The sequence below is a fragment of the Protopterus annectens genome, chromosome 7.part0, assembly GCF_019279795.1.
Source record: "Protopterus annectens isolate FY-2018-M chromosome 7.part0, PAN1.0, whole genome shotgun sequence".
Taxonomy (NCBI): Eukaryota; Metazoa; Chordata; order Ceratodontiformes; family Protopteridae; genus Protopterus; species Protopterus annectens.
In genome coordinates, this window is record NC_056739.1 from 874385098 (window position 1) to 874393896 (window position 8799).

Consider the following 8799-nt stretch of genomic DNA (forward strand, 5'->3'; position numbering starts at 1 on the left):
AGGAACCAGATCTTATCTCTTGTGTTTAGAGGTCATGAGGGTTTGGCAGTGGGCGATATCCTCTCACCACTTTCTAGTAGCAATGCATATCCTGGGGAAGTCCAACATTCTTGTGGACAGGCTGAGCAGGTCCATCCCACTTCCTCATGAGAGGTTCTCTAACTGTTAGTAGCAGGGCAGATATTCAGCCTTTGAGGTTGTCCTTGTTGCAGTCACTTTGCCTCTCCTCTAAACACTAAATGCAACAAGTTCTTTGTTCTAATCCCCCATAAAGGGGAGTTACTCAGGGATTTTCTGATGCACCCTTGGTCCCCTGGACTTCCTTATGCCTCTCTCGATTCCCTTTGATTCCAAAGGTTCTTCTGAAAGCATCATTGTTGAAGGTCTGTGTCTTTCTTATAGCTCCCCAGTGGCCTTGTTAGGTGTGGTTTCCCTTACTCTGATCTGATCTAGTTCACCCTCCATGGGAACTAGGATTGTACCCATATCTACTATCTCACCTGTCGAGGTAGCCTTACCTAGACATTCAAGCACTAAAACTAACCGCATGGTTTCTCCAGTTCCTTTGGTGGTTCAGCAGTCCAGGCTTTCCCTTTCCATTCTGCACATTTTATCTTCATCATATAAACCTTCAACTAGGAAAATACACAATAGCAAATGGAAAGGATTTTCTGTTCAGTCCTCAGTGAAAGACCTTGATCCCCTTTCAGCAGGTTTATACTTCATTGCTCACCTTTTCCAAGTCGGATTTAGTTATTCCACTATCAAAGTACAAATAGCTGCCATTTCTTCTTTTCACATATGTGAAGATCATTCTCCTTTAGCCTGCCTTAAGTTATCTAAGGCATTTCTCCAGAGGTCTTTCCTTTTATGTACTCCGCTCAGAGACCCATTTCCTTCATGGGATATCAGTATTGTTTTGCAATTGCTGACAAGTTTGCCATTTGAACCTGCTAACAAAGCTGATTTGAAGTTTCTGTCCTGGAGGACCTTATTCTTGAAAGCTATTACATCCACCAGAAGGATTTTAGCATTACATGCACTTTCCTCAAACTCCCCTTATTTGTTTTTTTTTTTCACAAAGACAGAAAATATTTGAAGACAAATCCATCCTTTCTTCTGCAGGTGGCTTCTGAATTGTCCATAAATCAGGCCATAAATTTTCCGGTCTTCTTTCTGAATTTCTCAAACAAAGGTGAATATACTTTACAGTTGTTAGATGTTCATCATCAGCTGGATTTTTACTTACACTAGACTAAACCCTTCAGAAAGTCTGATCAAGTATTCCTTTCCTTTTCAAAACCTAAACTGGGACAAGCAGTATCCAAAGTCTCCCCATCTAGATGGCTGTTTCAATGTATTTCCTTTGTTTACCAAGAGAAGGAGTTACCTCTCCCTTCAAAACCTAAAGCTCATTCAGCCAGGTCTGTAACCTCATCTGCAACCTTTCTCTCTAGTGTCCTCACTGATGACATTTGTGATGCTGCTACCTGGTCAAAAGTTCATGCCTTCATTTCTTATTATCAGTTGGATATTCAGTCCAGATCCAGTGTTTCTTTTGGTTCAGTTGTGCTCAGGAATATCCTTCCATGAGACCTCCCAAGAATTTAAGAAGCTGAAGTTCTGCTTCATATGTAGAGGAATGGATAGAAAAGACAACATCAGATAAAAAAGTTATGTTCTTACCATAACGTTAGGATCTGTGTTGCATTCCGTTCATTCCTCTACTACCACCCTTCTGTCCCCCATCCATATTTAATTCCTGGAAAATAGCATTACTTATCTCTGGTCCCTTTCTTGGATGGATCTAACTGACTAGGCATGGCTCTTGAAGGTTTAGCCAGTCTCTCCACAGCCCCTTATCCACTGTTTTTTTTTTTTTTTTTTTGTGTGACTGTACTTGGTTTAAATATTTATTCCCTTATGAAGATTTTTACAAGTTTTTATAAGGGGCAAACTCACTCTGAGGTAGTTCCTTCTGTTCATGGGAATTACGGGTAGGGGGAGGAACCTGAGCACCAGATCCAAAGCTTTAAAATGGCCTAGTATGAATCCCACATCAGATCTGAGATCCATATATATATATATATATATATATATATATATATATAGAGAGAGAGAGAGAGAGAGAGAGAGGAATGTATGGAACATGATGATGTAAATCTAATGTTATGGTGAGTACATAATTTTTGTTTCTGGATCTTTCATATTCACTAGGATTTACTAATAAATTGCATCCTAAAATATTAAGAATACTAGCATACATGGCAAATTATTTTCAGCCTTGGTTTAGGATTCTCAGAATTTGAAAATATATATCAAAACTATGCCTCTAATATTAAAATACTATGGGACATATTAAAGCATGTTTCATATGTTAAGATCAAAAGATTGACTGATTACTAACAGTTGGACAAAGAGCAATAAATAAATCATATACAACACTACTTCATCAGCACAACTATATTTCTTGCTTAGGATACATTTTAGAAAAATACAACACTACATATAAAGTGACTAAAATATTATAAAATAGATTATAACATTTTTATAAATAACAAAACAGTAACTGGAATGTTAGATGGGGGTAGTGTAAACAGCTATAGAAAAGAGAGAAAAGTGCAAAAATGTGAAGTAAAAGGAAGAACAGTTGACAAGTATGAAATCTCAAAAAGAGACTGAATATTTAGGAAAAAGCAGATTGTAATGGCAGCTGAAGAAGACCATTATTCAGTTACCCTACACAGAAAGATTGACAAAATGCACTTTTTTCTTAGATTTGCCAAATGCATTTTGAGATTTTTAAGATAAGTGGTTTCTTGTTACAATATGTAGAAACAAATAAAAGAAGGCAACAGGAAATAGAAGATGTTTTAGTCAGTCTTTCAGAGTAAATAACTGGTAAGCAAACTGATGAGAAGGAGATGAATGAAGAAATAGAACAACAAATAAAATATGAAAAATAGCCGGAAACTGGTTGAGCTAGAGGTTAGGTCACGCAGACAATTTGAGGTTTACAGCAGTACCAAAACATATTGAAGGGAAAGACTGTAAAGACTGGATGTTCTAGTGATGATATTATAATATCAACCAACTGAGAAATTCAAACCAGCAAGTAGCATCAGTCTTCCTAGACATGTCAAAAGTGTTCATCACTGTCTCCCATCAGAAACTCCGTAGTACTCTTGCCTCATTAAACCTATGAATGACTTCCCTCTCCTGGTTCCTAAGCTATTTTTTTGACAAACAAGAAGCAGTATGATGGAAATCCAGACTCTTGCCACATCTGCTTGTCTCGGTCAGAGTCCCCCATGGATCCATACTAGGAACCCTTCTTTTCACCATCTTCTCCAATGATCTAGCCTCATCCACAACACACACTAAAGTAATTCAGTATGTGGACAGTTCAGCTTAAATCTGCTCAGAAGATACCTTACCAGACCTCCAAATAGTAGCCCAACAAGCTTTTAATGATATAGAATCATATTTAAGTAAATCACAACTAATCCTCAACCCCAAAAAGACACAGTTAATGCTATTTACCAGTAGCAAACAATCACCGATCACACCTCCTTTCATCACTCTCTCAGCAAACAACACAGTCATCCAACCAGTTTAGCATACAAAACTCCTTGGCATGACAATTGACAACAAACTCAGATTTGACCAACACATAGCCATCACAATTAAGAAAGTTCACATTAAACTTGGCTCACTGTACAGAAGCAAGCCATTCCTCACTGACAATACCAGACTAGCCATATCCAGAACCTTCCTCCTCTCTATGCTCCTATATGCTTTCCCCCTCGTTACCAAACCCATTATTGTATTGCTCTGCATAAATTAAATTGGCTCGAGCTACCTAACCTTCTCCATCTCTACGAACTTAAATTCATACACAGTATCATCTTCCATTGACAGTTGCCCATCCCTCAAGGAACTTGTTGTTCCCTACTCATGCCCACGAAGTCTAAGATCTGCAAACAGAGACTTTCTCACAGTAAATAAAGCTAACAACACTCACGGTAAAGTCCTATTCTCAAATCAAATGGCCAAATTATGGAACTCTTTACCCCACACCTTCCAAAACACACCTGAATCTACTAATTTCAAACAACTACTATTTGAACATCTATCCAAGAACTGGCATTGCTCCTGCACCAGACTTGACTAACAAGATATCTACAACTCTCTCAACCCACTGTCCACTCGTTACCTATTTTCTCCCTCTCCTCAGTATTTATTACTACTCAAAAATATATATAAAAGAGATCTCATTTGTTCATAACTATATTTAATATGTACACAGTACTAATTTTATTTTTCTCATAGTGATCTTCACTGAAATACTTATGCGTTTTTCTTTTTGAACCTATATCTACTAGAAAACTGTACTGAATACCACTTTGTATAGACTAACTAGATGATGTATATTCTCCATCTTACTGTATACATACTGTACTATCTAATTATTGTATTTTGCTTATATTTCTGAGGAGCTTTTCTCCCTGGACCTCCGCTGAAAATGGGCTTCTGGCCCAGTCGGGCTTTCCTGGTAAACAAATGTAAGTAAATAAATAATAACAGAAAGAGCACATAGGGTAAATATTTCTAATTTGAAACTGAGAAAAGCAGCTGAGAACTATATTCATTAAACTGTGAACATGTTAGCTAAAAGAGGAAATTCATTCTGTTTTATGGAGGAAGGGTACTGTCCTAAAGGCTGGAGAAACAAGGGTTTATGTGAGTAAAGGCTTTTAATTGCAAGCTCTGACTAACAAAATGGTATTCTTCCTTTATAAGACTCTGCAGAGAAATAAAACTTAGTTTCAGGTTCTTCTATCCATTTCAAATGAAAACAGGCACAACATTAACTGGCAAAAAGAAAAGAAATATCGGAGGCAAGAAATTGTGATGAAGGCACAACCAATCAGTCATTAAATGTAGATAAACAAATATGGACATTTCAGGGGAAAGATTTCCTGTGAAACCCTTTCCCATTTTTCAAAAGAAAATAATAGATAAAGTATTTTCAAAAAAGTGAGAGATTATTTAAAAACAATGTATTCTGAATATTGAGTGAGGACATTATTTAAAAATGGCTAAACATTTATATAGGAAAAAAAGGATGTGATAGAAGTAAAACATGAGTTGGAGTCTGGATGACACTTTAAAATGATTGAAATCAGTAAGTAACAGAGATAGAATAACTATATGTTAATGTAAATGTAGTAATACGTGTATTACACTGCAACTTTTACTTAACATGGAAATTTATATCTAACTGAAAGGGGTGAGCTATACTGCATTCTGTCTGATAAAAGTCTCATATATTTTCAAACTGTAAATTTTGTTATGTTGCTTTTAATGAATGATGGAAGAGGCAAAATAATATATGGTGGAAACAAACAGGCATTATACAATGACTCCCTATTACTATTCGAAAACGTGCATGCTGATTGGCCCAGCCCAACCAGCGTGCCCGTTGTAAATCCCACAATATACCAATAGAAAAAGGTCCGGATGCCTGGACTTTTTTCCTTTGGTATAAAGTGTCCCAAAACCTTTTTTTTTTTTTTTTATAATTAAAATAAAAAAAGAGAAACGGAGAAACAGAGACTTTCTTTTCTCCATTGCATCTGTTTCAAAGTATTGATGTACTGGGTATGCTTGGGAACGCAAGTCCCATACGCATGCACAGTACATCAAAATGAAGATGCAGTATACCACAACCGGTGGAAAAACAGTAATCTGCCATTATACAAAGACATTATTTAAGAAAAGTAAATTTTTTTTCCTTAAATAATGTCATTGTATAATAGCAATAACTGACTCCGTGGTTGTGGTACATTGAAGATTTACCCACGGTTGCCTTTGTTTAATCACTTGGGCTTCGCCCTCATGATTAAACCACACCAACCGTGGGTAAATCTTCAATATAAGACACCACGTCATCGGTTATTGCTTTAATATTGTATAAATTTAGCTCTGGTAATGCATGCAGTAGGTGTAGGAATGAATAAAAATTATGGAAACAAATATACTGGCTGAGATTTGGCTAGATAGCAAAATTCACAATTCACATAAATAATCTACTGGAAACACCAAGGAAAGTTACTTAAATGTAGGAAAATATATATGTATGGGCAATGATTTTTTATACGGGCGATGATGTTTGGTATAATTAAAATGTAAAAATGCACATTGGAAGGTATTTAAAAAAACATTTAAATCAGTAAATATCAGTAAGAAAAATTATTTATTTTTAATGCCATTTAATTAAAGTCACATTTGTTGCCAGGCTTCAGAATGTGAAATTCTCAGTCTGCAGAGTGAGTAGTCTCCAGTGCTATTGGAATGGAACTTACCCTCCTTGACAAGCTGTGTTTGACTGCAAGAGGGTGGAGTCACTGTGCCTTGTCTGTTTAAGTTTGACTTTTGAAAATAGCTACAGCATTTAGAGTATTTAATGAAAGTTAAAGAGGGATGTTAAAATTTGCATTAACTGCAGGAATGAGTAACTAGTAGAAATTAATATACTAAATGAAAATATGTAGATAGCCTTGCTGTCTGACAGCACAAATATTGATGGACAGCTTCAGAAATAAAATCCTGTAGGGAAGTTAAATAAACAGATCAGTGATTTATAATGTGTGTGCTACAGCCTAATGGAATAAATCAGGGTTTGGACTGGATTAGTAAAGACTAGAGGATGTTTTACAGTGGTGTTTGTACATAGTGTTAGCTCTAGTGCCTTGAGAAAAATAGATACATATTTAATTTGCTGTTTATTTATTGAGTTGAGAGGGAATTGTGTATTCTAGTAAGAGATGGGGCTCTTTTGGGATAATATTATATAAAAGTATATAAAGTGATACAAAAAGTGACAGAAACAGACTATGAAGAAGCAGCTTGTAACAGAAAGACAGAGGGTATAAGTTAAGTATGCTGCACTGGTGGCACAGAGGTTTAAAGCCCTGACTACAGTCCCATCAACCTGGGTTTGATTAGTGGCTTGGTCAGCTGACTGAACAGCAGGGATGGATGGGTGTTTCCATCCAAAGGGGAATGGCAGTCCTGTGGGTGTTTTCCTATCTAATTCCTGGTGAAAAGTAGGGTTTTGATAAATGGAAGTATAACTAGTGTATGGTGAAGGACTTTTGCTGAGATTCTGCTGAGGTGGGTATGATACATCAGCACATGTTCATTGCACCCCCCCCCCCCCTCCAAGGACATATCCTGGACCTCAGCAGGACTGTATCAGTGGGTAGGTCCTAAGAAACAACCCTCTTAGCCACAGCCAAATATGATGGCTAGACCTCTATGACATCCTTAGGTTTCACACTGGCTCCAACTTAAGAAAATGTCTGGGGAAAAGGAGAAGGTAGACCCAGCAATGGACGTGGGACACAGCAGAATGCTGTAGGATGAACCAGACGAGCAGAAAAAAGCATAAAAAAGTGAGCATAAGTTAAATAGAATAAAATATAAACTTTATGATGGCACAATTTGAATTATAGTTTGGAATGTTAATGGCTTCATGGACAGTAAAACACAGGACAAGATGCAGACTTATATTTACAATAGTAATGCACAGATAATAATCTTGCAGGAAACACATCTCATTTATAAAGAACAGGAACGTTTTATAAAGAAAAGTGGGAAGAAGGATTAGTTTATTGAAATAGAAGAACACAAGAAAGGGATCTTAATACTAATTAACAAGAATATAGGAATAAAGATTGAGAATTCAAGGATGAGCAAGTTAGATTTATGATGATGACAGGTTATTGGTTTGGTGTAAGAATTACACTGACTGCACTATATATACCATTGAAAGCAGTGAGACATGAAATAAAGAATATTATGGGAGAGCTTATACTCTTTCATCAAGGATGCATGACAGTAACTTGAAATTGGAACACTATAAGAAATGAGGAAGAAATCTCCGGAGGATCAAGATACCACAAAATACAGACTCAGGGCAGGTATTTAGAAAAATATATGCCTGCTTTTATGAAATGGAATATGTACATTTGTCAGTGAAATCTTGCTCTTGGGCCAGATTAGATAGATGTTACATATCAAAAGAATGATATAGCATAGTCTAACGACAAAAACACATCCATTGTTAGTCTCAGACCATGCACCTATACAAATAGCTTTGTAAGCAAGTAAAAGCCTATTATGGTAAACACTGGCATTTTTGAGTATTTCTTTTGAAAAGGAAGCTGTTTAATGTCCGAGTAAAAGAAACTTTAATTGAAATGATATTCTAACTGATACTAAACAATAAAGACCTTGCAAAGAATTGGGGTCATTGTAAATTAAAAATTAGAAATGTGGTCACAATGAAGGAAATGAGTTATGGAATGACAGTCACAGAAGGTAAGTGAAGAGCTTAAAAAATAAGGAATTTAAAGAAGCAAAATAAAAAGAGTAAGTGGAGCACAACAGGTTGAACAGCAGTTAAAAGAAGCTTGAATATCTGTACAGGAGTACTTTGAAAATATGAATAAATACACAGCAATGGTTTTAAAACAATTATTTTTGACAGTAACCCTTGAGCAACCAAATTGGTGGCTCAGTAAATCATACAATAAAAGGTTGAATGGATAACTAAACTCAGGAATTATGAAAATAGTAGGATAGAAGTGGACCCAGAAAATATGATAACTGTATTGGAAAATGACCACAATACACCATTTGAACAAGATGTACAGATTGAGAGAAACACCAACAATGGTACAATATTTGAGACAATTACAGCGTCCTTGGTTAACAGATGTAGAAAAAGGG